This window comes from Rutidosis leptorrhynchoides, chromosome 1 (assembly GCF_046630445.1).
Source record: "Rutidosis leptorrhynchoides isolate AG116_Rl617_1_P2 chromosome 1, CSIRO_AGI_Rlap_v1, whole genome shotgun sequence".
NCBI lineage: Eukaryota > Viridiplantae > Streptophyta > Magnoliopsida > Asterales > Asteraceae > Rutidosis > Rutidosis leptorrhynchoides.
This window is the reverse complement of record NC_092333.1, coordinates 154843564-154858311: the sequence shown is the minus strand read 5'-3', so window position 1 is coordinate 154858311 and position 14748 is coordinate 154843564.

Below are 14748 nucleotides of genomic sequence, written 5' to 3'. Positions count from 1 at the left end.
TTTATTTATGACTGATGGACTGTTATGGACAAAAACCAGATGGACATATTGAATAATTCAGGACAAAGGACAATTAAACCATGGTAATAAACTAAAATCAACACGTCAAACATCATGATTACGGAAGTTTAAATAAGCATAATTCCTTTATTTCATATTTTTTCGCACTTTTATTTACAGTCATTTTATTTAATTGCACTTTTAATTATCGTACTTTTTAATTATCGCAATTTTATTTATTTTCATTCTATTTATCGCACTTTTATTTATCGCACTTTAATTATTGTCATTTACTTTACGCTTTAAATTAAGTTTTATTTTTAACATTTTACATTAGGTTTTAACTGCGACTAAAGTTTTAAAATCGCCAAACCGGTCATTAAACGGTAAAAACCCCCTTTTATAATAATAATAATACTACTTATATATATATATTTATATATTTACAAATATAGTTTTTAAAAATATAGCGTTAAACTTGGCTAGCTCCCTGTGGAACGAACCGGACTTACTAAAAACTACACTACTGTACGATTAGGTACACTGCCTATAAGTGTTGTAGCAAGGTTTAGATATTTCCACTCTATAAATAAATAAATAACTTGTGTAAAATTGTATTGTATTTTAATAGTATTTCCTAGAAAAATATAACTGTTTCGTATACACCTCTACGCACATCAAGTATTTTTGGCACCGCTGTCGGGCAACTGTTTAAACGCCGGAAGCAAAACGCTATATATATATATATATATATATATATATATATATATATATATATATATATATAAAGAGATTTTTATTAAGTTTTAATTTCTTTTTGTGAAAATACGTTTTAAATATTAAAAATACAAAAATATAAAAATAAAATAATATATATTTTTAAAAGTTGTTCAAAATATAAAAAAATTAAAAAGTTTGTATTTTCTTTTAGTTACAAAAACTAATAAGTAGTTTTTTTAAAAAAATTAAGTTTTTATTTATTTTATATAAATATTTTATATTAATATAAAACAGAAAAAAATATAATTAAAACTGTAAACGGGCTACACTGTAGCAGCCCAAATAATCTGGCCCAGTTTCCTAATTCATGCGACCGCATGGAATTAATAAAGAAACCTCATGCGATCGCATGAGAGGTTCTGACACGCCCAACTGAACCTGGTACTGCATTAATTACGGTGTATTAATTATTATTATTATTATTAAACCCTAATTAGGGTTATTTATTATAATAATTTAGTTTTAGTTTTTAATTAATTTGTATTTTAAGTTAAAATTAGTTTTATTAAATATATAAACTTATTATTTTTATAAAATAAATAATATAAAAATAATATTTTTATAAAAATTGTATTTTTATAACTTTAAGTTTCTTTTTATATTTATATCTTTTTAATCGTTTATTCGTAATATTTATATTTTTCGCTCGTAATTAGTTTTAAGTTATAGTTTTTGCCGTAGTTATTTATATTTTTTGATTTTTAAGCTTTGCCGTAAAATCCCTTAAGTACTTTTTCTTTAGACTAAGATTTAGGTGCTTTAGAATTTTGCGACGCCTTTTTAATATTTTAGTACTTTTTAAGTTATTGCCGTTTTGGATATAGAATTTTTTTAAAGCTTTAATACCTTTAGACGCAAATTTTAATTCTTAGTTTTTAGACTTTTAAGTTTCGACGCGCTACCTTCTTTTTATTATTTTTCGACCATTTATTTTTCGACGTTTTTCGACGCACTCTTTTTCTTTCTTATTTCTCGACGCTCTAGTTTTTGGGACATAGAATTTTCTATTTCTTCTCTAAAATTTCAAAACGAAAAAAATTATTTTAAGTGGTTAAATTGATAGACATCTAAAATTTTCTGGTTCGTAGTAATAGTTGGATTTGTTAGTGACGAGTTGTGGGCTTCCGATTTAAAGGGTCCTGGCTACCTGCTGCATCTATTGGCTATTCGAAACGTGGGCAAAATCAGAAAAGTCTATTAATTTGATAACTTATATAATTTTTATCTTTTATAACTAATAGGATATTCAGTGAATGCACCGAGCAAAACGTTCACCACCTTTTATACGTTCACCACCTGTAACTAGATCAAGACATCTAGCCAATATTGTCGCCGTTGATTTTTCTTTAGAATCTTCATCAAGTCGACCAAGTACTCCAATTCAAATTTCCGATAATCCATTTTTTGAACCCGGCCTCACAATTGAGAATCTGGAGGATATTCAGGGTCAATTCAGAGATCCTGAACCACTAATCATTCCTCCGGAACCACCAATCATTCAAACAGAGATTGTCGAGGAACAAACTATTAAATCAGAATCCTCTAGTGATTCAGATTCAACAAATTCAATCATGGAAAATCTGAAACCTCTAAGTATGGAAGACCAAATGAGAGCTAAGCGCACTGGCCAAGGTCACGCAATTACTCAACCAGACATTAATGTGCCAGATTATGAAATTAAAGGACAAATCCTACACATGGTGAATAATCAATGCCAATTTAGTGGTGCACCGAAGGAAGATCCAAACGAACATCTTCGTACTTTTAATAGGATTTGTACTCTATTTAAAATACGAGAAGTTGAGGATGAACAGATATATCTCATGTTATTTCCCTGGACTTTAAAGGGAGAAGCCAAAGATTGGTTAGAATCGTTACCTGAAGGGGCGATTGATACATGGGACATTTTAGTTGTAAAATTTCTTAAACAATTTTTTCTGGCATCTAAATCCGTGAGACTTCAAGGAGAAATTGTTACGTTCACGCAGAAGCCAAGTGAAACTCTATATGAGGCGTGGACAAGATTTGGAAAGTTGTTAAGAGGATGTCCGCAACATGATTTAGACACTTATCAAATAGTACAAATATTCTACCAAGGATGCGACATCACTACACGAAAAGACATCGACATAGCAGCTGGTGGTTCCATTATGAAGAAAACCGCAACTAAAGCTTACAAAATTATTGATAACACTGCTTCCCACTTACATGAGTGGCATCAAGAAAAAGATATCGTTAGATCATCTAAAGCAGCTAGAGCTGATTCTAGCCATGACTTTGATTCCATTTCCGCAAAGATAGACGCTGTCGAGAGACGAATGGAAAAGATGACTAAGGATATTCACTCAATACGAATTAGTTGTGAGCAGTGTGGAGGACCACATTTGACAAAAGATTGTCTCAGTATTGAACAAACAATGGAACAAAGAGAGAATGTTTCATACATGAACTAAAGGCCTGGAAATAATTATTAGAATAATTATCAACCGCAAAGACCAATCTACAATCAAAACCAGAATTATAACTGAAATGTTCCATACAACAACCAATAAGGTCCTAGTAATCAACAAGTATCCAACAATACTTACACTCATCAAAGACCTATTTTTCAAAACAAACCACCACAAGCCGATGATAAAAAGCCAAATTTAGAAGATATGATGTCAAAGCTAGTTGAATCTCAAATGCAGTTTTTCACATCTCAGAAACAAACCAATGAATAAAATGCTCAAGCATTTAGAAATCAACAAGCTTCTATTCAAAATTTGGAACAAGAAGTAAGTAACCTAGCAAGGTTGATAGGTGAAAGAAAATCGGGAAGTCTACCTAGTGATACAAATGCTAACCCAAACAGCTAAAGCCATTACCACAAGAAGTGGTATTACACTTAAACCACCTGAAATACCTGTAATTTCTGATGACTCTATTCCCACTCCACAGACACCACAGCCTGAACAAGAAAAGGAAACAAAATCGGTAGTTGAAAAGTTTAATGAAGATAACACAGTTAAGGCTAAACCTTATGTTAAACCATACCAACCACCACTTCCTTACCCTAGTAAAATGAGAAAAGAAAGACTTGAAGCCGAGCAATCCAAATTCTTGGATATGTTTAAACAAATAAATGTAAATCTTCCTTTCATTGATGTGATTTCAGGAATGCCTAGATATGCTAAATTTCTGAAAGATCTAATCACAAATAGAAAGAAAATGGAAGAACTCTCGGCTGTTACTATGAATGCTAATTGTTCTGCAGTACTGTTGAATAAGATACCAGAAAAATTATCTGATCCAGGAAGTTTCACAATTCCATGTTTTCTGGGTAGTCTTAGTTCAATAGAAACATTGGCAGACTTAGGTGCTAGTATAAATTTAATGCCGTATTCACTATACGCTAAACTAGACCTTGGAGAATTGAAACCAACACGAATAAGCATACAACTAGCCGATCGATCAGTAAAATATCCTAGAGAGATAATGGAGAACATGCTAGTTAAAGTTGGTACTTTAGTATTTTCAGTAGATTTTGTTATTCTGGACATGGAAGAAGATTCTCGAGTTCCTCTCATAATGAAATGTCCCGTTCTTATTGATTAAAAACGTTCCATATTAATTGATTTCGTTGCGAGGTTTTGACCTCTATATGAGACGTTTTTCAAAGACTGCATTTATTTTAAAACAAACCATAACCTTTATTTCATCAATAAAGGTTTAAAAAGCTTTACGTAGATTATCAAATAATGATAATCTAAAATATCCTGTTTACACACGACTATTACATAATGGTTTACAATACAAATATGATACAACGAAATAAGTTTCTTGAATGCAGTTTTTACACAATATCATACAAGCATGGACTCCAAATCTTGTCCTTATTTAAGTATACGACAGCGGAAGCTCTTAATAATCACTTGAGAATAAACATGCTTAAAACGTCAACAAAAATTGTTGGTGAGTTATAGGTTTAACCTATATATATCAAATCGTAACAATAGACCATAAGATTTCATATTTCAATATACATCCCATACATAGAGATAAAAATCATTCATATGGTGAACACCTGGTAACCGACATTAACAAGATGCATATATAAGAATATCCCCATCATTCCGGGACACCCTTCGGATACGATATAAATTTCGAAGTACTAAAGTATCCGGTACTTTGGATGGGGTTTGTTAGGCCCGATAGATCTATCTTTAGGATTCACGTCAATTAGGGTGTCTGTTCCCTAATTCTTAGATTACCAGACTTAATAAAAAGGGGCATATTCGATTTCAATAATTCAACCATAGAATGTAGTTTCACGTACTTGTGTCTATTTTGTAAATTATTTATAAAACCTGCATGTATTCTCATCTCAAAAATATTAGATTTTAAAAGTGGGACTATAACTCACTTTCACATATTTTTACTTCGTCGGGAAGTAAGACTTGGCCACTGGTCGATTCACGAACCTATAACAAATATGTACATATATATCAAAGTATGTTCAAAATATATTTACAACACTTTTAATACATTTTGATGTTTTAAGTTTATTAAGTCAGCTGTCCTCGTTAGTAACCTACAACTAGTTGTCCACAGTTAGATGTACAGAAATAAATTAATTTATATTATCTTGAATCAATCCACGACCCAGTGTATACATATCTCAGTATTGATCACAACTCAAACTATATATATTTTGGAATCAACCTCAACCCTGTATAGCTAACTCCAACATTCACATATAGAGTGTCTATGGTTGTTCCGAAATATATATAGATGTGTCGACATGATAGGTCGAAACATTGTATACGTGTCTATGGTATCTCAAGATTACATAATATACAATACAAGTTGATTAAGTTATGGTTGGAATAGATTTGTTACCAATTTTCACGTAGCTAAAATGAGTAGTTTTTACCAATTTTGTTCTGCTCGCCATTTCTTCGTTTCTAATCCGTTTTGAGTGATTTAAGCGGCCACGGTTTCATATTGAACTTGACTTTATGAAACTAAACAGAAAAGGTATAGGTTTATAGTCAAAAATACAAGTTACAAGTCGTTTTTGAAAGAGGTAGTCATTTCCGTCGAAAGAACGACATCTTGATGACTGTTTTGAAAAACATACTTTCACTTTGAGTTTATCCATGATTTTTGGATATGGTTTCATGTTCATAAGAAAAATAATTTTCCTAGAAGTATAGCTTTTAAATCAAAGTTTTTCATAGTTTTTAATTATCCAAACCAAAACAGCCCCCGGTTGTAACTACGACGGCGTAAATCCGGTTTTATGGTGTTTATCGTGTTTCCGGGTTTTAAATCATTAAGTTAGCATATCATATAGATATAGATATTGTGTATAGTTTATTTTAAAAGTCAAGTTAGAAGGATTAACTTTTATTTGCGAACAAGTTTAGAATTAACTAAACTATGTTCTAGTGATTACAAGTTTAAACCTTCGAATAAGATAGCTTTATATGTATGAATCGAATGATGTTATGAACATCATTACTACCTCAAGTTCCTTGGATAAACCTACTGGAAAAGAGAAAAAATGGATCTAGCTTCAACAGATCCTTGGATGGCTTGAAGTTCTTGAAGCAGAATCATGACACGAAAACAAGTTCAAGTAAGATCATCACTTGAAATAAGATCGTTATAGTTATAGAAATTGAACCAAAGTTTGAATATGATTATTACCTTGTATTAGAATGATAACCTACCATAAGAAACAAAGATTTCTTGAGGTTAGATGATCACCTTACAAGATTGGAAGTGAGCTAGCAAACTTGAAAGTATTCTTGATTTTATGCAAACTTGACAGTATTCTTGATTTTATGAAACTAGAACTTTTGGAATTTATGAAGAACACTTAGAATTTGAAGATAGAACTTGAGAGAGATTAATTAGATGAAGAAAATTGAAGAATGAAAGTGTTTGTAGGTGTTTTTGGTCGTTGGTGTATGGATTAGATATAAAGGATATGTAATTTTATTTTCATGTAAATAAGTCATGAATGATTACTCATATTTTTGTAATTTTATGAGATATTTCATGCTAGTTGCCAAATGATAGTTCTCACATGTGTTAGGTGACTCACATGGGCTACTAAGAGCTGATCATTGGAGTGTATATACCAATAGTACATACATCTAAAAGCTGTGTATTGTACGAGTACGAATACGGGTGCATACGAGTAGAATTGTTGATGAAACTGAATGAGGATGTAACTGTAAGCATTTTTGTTAAGTAGAAGTATTTTGATAAGTGTCTTGAAGTCTTTAAAAAGTGTATGAATACATATTAAAACACTACATGTATATACATTTTAACTGAGTCGTTAAGTCATCGTTAGTCGTTACATGTAAGTGTTGTTTTGAAACCTTTAGGTTAACGATCTTGTTAAATGTTGTTAACCCATTGTTTATTAAATCAAATGAGATGTTAAATTATTACATTATCATGATATCATGATGTATTAATATATCTTAATATGATATATATACATTAAATGTCGTTACAACGATAATCGTTACATATATGTCTCGTTTAAAAATCATTAATTTAGTAGTCTTGTTTTTACATATGTAGTTCATTGTTAATATACTTAATGATATGTTTACTTATCATAATATCATGTTAAATATATATATATATATATATATATATATATATATATATATATATATATATATATATATATATATATATCCATATATATGTCATCATATAGTTTTTACAAGTTTTAACGTTCGTGAATCACCGGTCAACTTGGGTGGTCAATTGTCTATATGAAACCTATTTCAATTAATCAAGTCTTAACAAGTTTGATTGCTTAACATGTTGGAAACACTTAATCATATAAATATCAATTTCATTTAATATATATATAAACATGGAAAAGTTCGGGTCACTACAGTACCTACCCGTTAAATAAATTTAGTCCCGAAATTTTAAGCAGTTGGAGGTGTTGACGTATCTTCTGGAAATAAGTGCGGGTATTTCTTCTTCATCTGATCTTCTCGTTCCCAGGTGAACTCGGGTCCTCTACGAGCATTCCATCAAACCTTAACAATTGGTATCTTGTTTTGTTTAAGTCTTTTAACCTCACGATCCATTATTTCGACGGGTTCTTCGATGAATTGAAGTTTTTCATTGATTTGGATTTCGCCTAACGGAATAGTGAGATCTTCTTTAGCAAAACATTTCTTAAAATTCGAGACGTGGAAAGTGTTATGTACAGCCGCGAGTTGTTGAGGTAACTCAAGTCGGTAGGCTACTGGTCCGACACGATCTATAATCTTGAATGGTCCAATATACCTTGGATTTAATTTACCTCGTTTACCAAATCGAACAACGCATTTCCAAGGTGCAACCTTAAGCATGACCATCTCTCCAATTTCAAATTCTATATCTTTTCTTTTAATGTCGGCGTAGCTCTTTTGTCGACTTTGGGCGGTTTTCAACCGTTGTTGAATTTGGATGATCTTCTCGGTAGTTTCTTGTATTATCTCCGGACCCGTAATCTGTCTATCCCCCACTTCACTCTAACAAATTGGAGACCTGCACTGTGACGCCCCGTACAAAATCATCATGTACGGTACATCAACAACAGGATCATTACAAGGTCAAACACTATATGCTGTTTGAAAACCAGTTTTGCATTCATGAACAGATAACGTTTTACAAAAGATGAATAGGAAACATTAACATGAGTACATGATACTAAGGTCATTACAAAGCTATTGTTTTGAAAATAACATAAGTTGGGAATGCAAAGTAAAAGTTTCATGCTTCAGACATATCTAAGTAATGCAGCGGAAGTCTAACACAACAAGTCTGTAACAGCAAGTCTATACACCGAGACTAGAACAGCAAGGCTAACATCAGAAGCAACAACGTCTAAACACCTGAGAAATACATGCTTAAAAAGTCAACACGAATGTTGGTGAGCTATAGTTTGTTTGTATTCAGTAATGTAATGTAGGCCACGAGATTTCAGTACTTCAAACAAGCGTTTCAAATCAGTAATTCAAATCAGTATGATAAAGTATATGTATAGCCGTGGGCACCCGGTAACTAGACTTAACGTTTATAAGCCCCTGAAAGTACACTTGGCGAGTGCGTATGTTCACGAAGTATTAAACACCCGTTAAATGCTAGCGCGACTAGCCCGAGTGGGTATGTCAAACCCTATGGATCCATATCTAAGATTCGCGTTCACGGTTCAAAAACCAATGATTAAACGTTACCGAGCTAAAGGGAATGTTTATGCCGTTGTATAACCCACACATATATAAGTTTAAGTACTCGTGTCTAGTATGTAAAACATAAAATCCGCATGTATTCTCAGTTCCCAAAATAAGTTAAAGTAAAAAGGGAATGCTATAACTCACAGTGATAAAAGCGGTAAAGTCGGTAATGAAAGTACGCAAGTAGTAAGTCGGTCCGAAAGGTCGTCAACCTAAATAAAGGGTTACTAGGTCATTAGGTTGTTTTTATAAATTCTAATAGTGCATAAAATAAGTTTAAGTGTCATCATCATCATCATTCATCATCATAAAAGCTAAGTATGTTCGACAAGAATAGAGATCGAAACAATAGGCTGACTTCGGTCAGCTGCTGAGACCTCTACGTAAATTGAAAAGATGCATAGTCAGTGGCTATGGCTCCGTATGTGAGTCCCCTAACCTTTGACCAATTTTCAGAACCTAACTCGTCTTCGTTTGGCCGTGGCGACGGTTTAAGTGCGAGTAGGTCAGAAATTTCAGCACAACGTTAATAGGGTGTAGTGACTCTCGGAGGGCCATAAATCCTAAACCGTAACTCGGATTAAGACGAGGCCTAAACGGAAAATCATCTACTTGAACCGAACTAACTGAAAATCAACTTTCCAGTAGCCCAGGTGGTTTGATCAGATACGAAAATCAGTGGACAAGTGCTCCGGTGAGGTTCTTGGTGCTTGATGCTCATCACGGTTCTCATCCTTGATGCTTGTAGCTTCAAGTGTACAACTCGTTGATGGTTTAGCATCACTTTTGACCAAGATTCTACCATAAATACACAATATGTTAAGACCAAGTGGTAACACAACTCATTTAAGAGTCTTAGATGGATGATGAACCAAGGTTACATCATATCCTTAGTCTTAACAAAATTACAAGTCCTATTTACAAACAAGTTACAAACTTTACATCAATCAAACAAGTATGAACATGATCCAAGTCAAAAGAGGTGATGGAACCCTAAGCTAGAGAGCTTGGATCCCTTTCACACAATTTATAAGGTCACAAAGCTAGAAAGCTTGAACCTTTAGTGTTCTTGAAGATCTTTGAAGCATAAAGCTTGGATCTTTAAGATATATGAAGATAACAAACAAAAGTTTGAATCTTTATCACAAAATAACAAGATTAAAGTAAAAGAAAGATGAATCTACAAAGTTGGTGAAGATTCAAAGCTAGAAAGCTTGAATCTTCCATGGTCTTGAAAGATTCATGCTTGAATCAACAAGATATAAGCAAGATCAAAGGTAAAAGGAACTTTGATATCCATAATATGATGATGATGGCCACGAAAATGAAAGGAAAAGAAGAAGAAAAAGAAGACTTACAAGCAATACTAGAAAGGAAAGAAAGAAAGAACAAGTGTGTGTGAAAACCAAATGAGCAAGTGATTTGAATGAGAGGTAAATGGCTAGTATTTATAAGCAAGGAATTTGACAAGGATTGATGACATGGACAAGGGCTAGTATTTATAAGCAAGGAATTTGACAAGGATTGATGACATGGACATGGGCTAGTATTTATAAGTAAGGAATTTGACAAGGATTGATGACATGGATAAGGGCTAATTAATTGGGTCACTAGCTAGAGTAGGGTGGGCTTAAGCCCAACAAGGTAGAAAGTCCAACAAGACTAACTATTGTGCATAATTAAATTACTACGCGTAATTAAGCATCCAAAAACCCAGGTAATTATCATTATAAAATAATAATTAATATTTCGCAGTCATAATATTCCGATTACGACAAAAGTTAAACGTGCGCGCAGTTCGCGGTTTATTCGAAACGTCAAATAACACTAACGGTTATAAAGGCTTCCAAAGATCAAGTTATGTATCCTACGTACTCTAAGGCACGTTTTAACATATAAATGGAAGTAAACCACGTAAATCAAGTTTCCAGAGAATAGTAACACAGTACGCACAAATACGCAGTTTCGCAAAAATACAAGGCACAAAAGCAAGTCAAAAAAGCCGGGTCGTTACATTACCCACCTGTTAATGGAAATTTCGTCCCGAAATTTGAGGAGTGACACAAAAAAAAAATGGTACCGTATTTAAATAAGAAGTAGCGTATCAAAGTTCTGAAAGATTCGTGGCCTAAAAAGTGAGCTATTTACCTTGAAAGGTACTCGGGCGTATAAAAGTAAGAATAGGTATATGCTATTAATTAAGTCTTTTAGGAGATCAACAAATTGATTTCGTTTCTGGTTGACATGAGTATGTTGTCTGAATATATCCACAAAAGGAAAGATGATGTTTTTAGCCTTACAGGCATCTTTAGTAAGCTGGATGCATGAAATACATCATGAATGTTACTAAACTCATCTAAAACATTGAGCGCTTATGTCGCAATACAAAGCTGACAGGTTGGATGGAAAACATGGTGATCATAACCATGCGATTTGATGTCTGGATAGTGTTAGCCACAGATTTTACTAACCCCTTGATTTCGGAAAGAGACCATAGGCATAAAGAACTCGATATTTAAGAACGTTTCATTTGACTATATGAATTAAAACTTTTGCTGAAAGTGAATAATCGGACTTATATGCAATGCAAGCCATAATTATCTATAGTGCCTTCAGGACGGTCTGAATGAACAATGAAGGATATCACCCAGTTTACCATACTGCAGGTGAACTTATCCTTAGATGGAATGAAAGAACAGTTTCATAATGTAACTTTATCCTTTCAGTTACATGTTGAAGTTAGGGTTAACATTAACTAGAACAACATATAGTTGCAACCAACGAAGAAAGGAATGTGTAGAGTAACCATATCCGTATTACAGATGTTTTAAGCAGTCCCTTCCAAGAGGATAACAAGATTCATAGATTCCTAAAGTATGTTACTTTACATTTCTGAAAGAGAATCGCACGAAAGGTGTGATCTTTGAACCAGGGTGAACTCTTCGAGCGGTTTGTTCTGAATTTATCCTTATACTTAAGGAGATGCGCGGACAAGAAGATACATGGACCCTTGGTCGTAAAGAACGGTTTACTCTAAGTGAAAAGAATCTCAAAACGATTCCTTGTACCTCAACCTACTAATTCATAGAGATGATTTTTACGAGGATGTTGCGATTAGCCGTGAAATATTGAGAATAGAAACCCACCTAGTGCCCTTCCTACAATGGAGTGACCATTGAGTGTACCTCAGAAAATTGATTTATCGGCCCACGATTTTGCCATGTTTAACCTTAAAAGGAACATTTTTCGAGTACAAAGACTTCCTAACAAATTTTTTTTATAAATCTGCCACCCAAAGTGACTCAAGCGTTTTTAATAAGGATTTTAATAGTAAGCTTCATCTCTAACGGAGGGAGAGAAGAAGTGTGATCCCTACATGGTGTAGTCTAATACGGAAACCTTTAATAAAATCAACCGAGGAAGTTTTGAAAAACCTTTAAACATTTGATGCGACAACATAAATGGAACGAAGTTCTTGGTAAATTTAGAAGTATGTATAACGAGTACCATTTGCACAAAATTATTTGACTTAAAACAACTCAATAAAGGAGCGATTTTTAATCATCTTGAAGGTATAACTTAGTATGTACTAACCCAAAATAAGTAAGGGTAAATTTATACATATATGATTTTATAAATCGCGTAAGTGATAGAAAAGTTTTTAGTACTTTCATTTGTCCATAAATCTCGTGAGGACCGCACAAATAAGCAACGTGTAAATCAACGTGTAAAAATTTTGATAAACATAGTTTTTCGTATTTCAGAGGTTACGAGTTGAAAAAGGTCGAGTGAAAAATCTTTGAATCATCGGTTGACATGTTACTAGGTAATGAAAACTAATGAATTAAATGTAGTTTTGATGATCATCCGAACTTAAGTCTTTGGCCCAAAAATATTTACGTGCGAAGCCGTTGCTAAAAAGTGAGGTATGAAGGATAGAGCATGAGGATGAGAAGTTAAAGTCGGAATACTAATGATGTTAATATCGCTAGATGAGAATTTCCTTGGAATAGGTCAGGACTTTGAGTTATGTATGATAGAGCATCGCTCCGACAGGTGTGAAGAATAAGATCCCTGGGGTAACGCAGTAATTTTGAATGGTTTAAGTGTTTGTGGATGTCCGAAGGCTCTGCATGATGTGGTAGTAAGTGCCTTCATCACATACACACACATGAATCTCTTAGTTTCGACAGTTGTCTGTCTTCATGATGACTTGGATACGAATAAGCAACGAAAAATTTTATATTGACAAGCAACGAAAATTTTATAGAATTCGTTTAAGGTGACGATGTAAGAAAAGAAATTAAGTTCTTAGCAAACTAGGGTTATGTACAACACGTACCATTCAAGATAAAATATCCTTTGAATAAAAGATTTGATTTGTAAAAGTGAAAGTAAAATTTCATATGTATTTGTCAAAAAGAAGTAATTATTTACTTTATTTTATATAACGTATACGATTTCAAAAATTTGCACGAATGGCAAATAAAATAAATTTATTTTTATTAAGTTTTGAGAGGATCGCACAGTAAAATAGTGTAAGTAAAATTTTGGCAAACAAAATTTTCATATTTCGGAGGTTACAAGTTGGAAAAAGATTGATGAGAATCGAGTAAAAGACTTTTGAAAATCTCTGGTGATATTTGAGCAAAAATGTTACGAGGTAATGAAAACTGTTGAATTTTAATGTGGTTGATGACTATTAGTAGGGCATAAGTCCTTCGACCAAAAATGCTTAAGTATAAAGTTGTTGCTTATAAGTGAGACACGAAAGGGAGAGTATGAGGACGGGGATTAACTACCCATTGATTTTGGAAATTCCGAACTGGTATGACTAATATCGAAGTAAGAAGGGTGATGGTGTGATTATCATTGATTAAGAATTCTCTCGGAATAAGTTAGGATTCAGTGTCGCATAAGAATGAGCATCAAATACGATTCTTGGGTAGTATAGAATTTGAATTGCTGAAGTGACGGGATACAATTTCCTTTATGTATTGTTGTCCATTGTATCGGTTTCTTTCATGGCTAGAAAGTGAGCAGATTTGGTGAGGCGATCAACGATAACCCTGATAGTGTCATAACTGCCGACTGTTTTCGGTAGTTTCAGAATGAAATCCATCGTCATCCCTTCCCATTTCCATTGTGGCATCTCGGGTTGTTGAAGTAATCCAGATGGCTTTTGGCTCACCATTCTCGCGAGGTATACGAATAATCTTCTTACTATAAATAACTTTCGCTTTCGTCCTTGAAAGTCAGTCCGTTCCAACTATTTCCTCAAAGCTTTCTAACTCGATGAGTATTAGGTTAATTTTAAGGTCCATTCCAACCAAATCTTATTATACTGCCGTGAAAATTTTTATCAACCTTCTCAAATAACATCTGCTTGTGCGCAGGTAACTAATCCTTTCCAACTACTACTATAAAACTTCTAAGTTTTGTTGGCATGAGGTCATCTCCAAATGACCCACCTGTTAATTTTTAAGGTACTATCTTAAATTACTCCTCTATCTCTGCCAACTTACCATTAGCTTGTCCTATAGAATACTTAACTCTCATGGTTGTTAATGGCTTATTAGTCATCACACTAGGATTCTTAGATATAAGGTTTCTATCACTCTAGTATTAAACAATTCCGAGACGATAAATCGTTGTGAAGAAACGTACCCTAACTAAAATCAGGATCCATGCGAGTCTCCATAGCTGAGATAATGATTGCTCT